The sequence below is a fragment of the Penaeus japonicus genome, unplaced genomic scaffold (assembly GCF_977035675.1).
Source record: "Penaeus japonicus unplaced genomic scaffold, GWHDUDI00000001_assembly GWHDUDI00000034, whole genome shotgun sequence".
NCBI classification, from domain to species: domain Eukaryota; kingdom Metazoa; phylum Arthropoda; class Malacostraca; order Decapoda; family Penaeidae; genus Penaeus; species Penaeus japonicus.
In genome coordinates, this window is record NW_028234436.1 from 13,414,637 (window position 1) to 13,417,136 (window position 2,500).

Below are 2,500 nucleotides of genomic sequence, written 5' to 3' on the forward strand. Positions count from 1 at the left end.
TCGTTTTTTTTTTTTTAACGTTTAATTTCCCGCGTTTATTTTCACCGTGTGATTGTCTTTTGTTGTTTTTTATTTTATTTTATTTTTTTCATTGTTATCCTCCCCTAATTTGATCTCTTTCATTAGTAGAATATAATTGAAAGTCGTTAGAGGGAGTATAATTAGATAACCTGATTGGGTTTAGAATCCATTGTATTTGTTTACACCAGAATGTTCCTCTTTAAACGCTAATTATAAATATGAATGAATGATTTTGAATACAGACACGCCCGGGTAGCATACATCATTACGATACATCATTATCAATGGCCATGTCAATCATTTATATTTGCCTTAAGAAATAATTCATTCTTATTCACTTATTCTTATTAAACGAATGGTTATGTAGATGATGCCTTGTGAATAACTTTAGTTGATAGCGTGTTAGTGCAATATTGTGCAATGCTTCATTCTCATTCATAGTTTTATTAAAGAAACATGTGCCAATTCATTGAAGGAGCGTCAGTAAAATGAAGGTTATCTTGAAAAATTATTCTTTCCCATTCCTATTCTCAAAAATAATTATCAAATCATAATCATATAGATAGACAGTAATCTATACCTTGTGAAATGATGAATTCCCATTTTTAAAAATTATCAATTGATGATTATAGTAAACTGTTAATCCATGATTATATTTTCTTTATAATAATCATCTTTACCCCGTGAGATTAATCTCCATTGGTAAAAAAAAAAAAAAAAAATATCCGACTGCTGTTTTCACGGCGATTTTGTCTTCCCGTTGCTTCCGGAAGGAGAATTTTCCTCAAAGCAAATCCTTCGAGATCTGAACGAGAAAGGCAAGCTCGTTAAAACACGTTGGCTGGAAAGCGAGACACTTTGTTCGTTGCTCGTTTAAAACTTTGAATTGGTTATTTCAACGTGAGTTTTTTCTGTTAATTTTCTATTACGTGTCTATTTTTTTTTTCTCTCTCTCTCTCTCTAGTTCGTATGTTATATTTGCGTGTCTGGATCTTTATTTTTTCGTCTTTCCTGTCTTTTCCTCTTTCTTTATGTCTCTCTTTGTCTCCATCTTTATTTCTCTCTCTCTCTCGCGCTCTCTTTTTCTCTCCCTCTCTCTCTCTCTCTCTCTCTCTCTCTCTCTCTCTCTCTCTCTCTCTCTCTCTCTCTCTCTCTCTCTCCCTCTCCCTCTCCCTCTCCCTCTCTCTCTCTCTCTCTCTCTCTCTCTCTCTCTCTCTCTCTCTCTCTCCCTATCCCTCTCCCTCTCCCTCTCTCCCTCTTCCTCTCTCTCTCACTCTCTCTCTCTTCCCATTTTGTCATTCTAGTCACCATTCATTCTCTCCCTACCCACCGACTGTCACTGAAAACAAAATCCAGTTCATTTGTGTATTTGATTTGTATACTCAGTGTCCTTCCTACAATGTTGGAGAGCACACGCTCGCTCACTCTCTCGCTGTGTGCACCAGACTGGGAAATCGACACTCCATCACACTGTTGCCGTATGTGAACTTTGTGTGATTGAAATGTTCCACGTGCGTAAAATGAATTGGTTCCAGCAGGGCCACTCGGATTCTCTCCCTCTCCCCCACCCCTCCCCCTCCCCCTTCCCCTTCCTGATCTCTTCCTTTTAACCCCCCTTTCCTTCTCCTCTATCCCTTCTCCCCTTCTCTCCCTCCTTCCCGTCTCCCTCTTCCCCCTTTCCTTCCTCCCCCTCTCCCTCTCCCTCCTTCCCCTCTCCCTCCTCAATCTCTCTCCCTCCTCCCTCTCTCTCCCTCCTCCCCCTCTCCTAACACCCCCACCCTTTTCCTTATCCACTTCTTCACCCTAACCTCCCCCCCCCCCCAGCCCTCTTCATTCTTTCCTCATCTACCTCTCTTTCCTAACTCCCACCCCCTCCACCCCCCTCCTCCCCACCCCCAAACCACCTCTTTATTCCTAACCTCGATATACGCACGTCCACCTCAATTCCATAAATTAGTAAACGAAACAAGTACACAAGTAAAATAAATAAAGAGAAACAAACAAAGATACCCATAACAACGATGATAATAATAATAATAAGAGAGGAAAATATCCGCCGTTGATGAAAAGTAAACAGCTGAGCATCGCAACATCGGGATATGCGTCGGGTTCAGCTGAGGAAGCAAGAGCTCGAACCAACAATAAAGGGATTAGGTGGTGATCAGCTCCTCCGATCGAAGTCGCTTACCGTTTCAGGATTCCAATCACCTGCATCACACCCTCTTCTCGGAGTAGATTCCGGTGGTGCCAAACAACAACATATGATGCCAATTCATATTTCCCATAAACGAGAATGGAAGAAAAGGAGAGAGGGAGAGTATAAGAGAGGGATACAAGCGATTACGGTCGAGAACAGTCCTCCAAATGGCAAAGATTTCGGTCTTATCCGCTTTAATGGATTATACGACCTTCTTCTACCGAACGCGAGCCTCCAGATTGTGTTCAGATGCACAAGTTATTTTCGTCGAGTGTTCCAAAA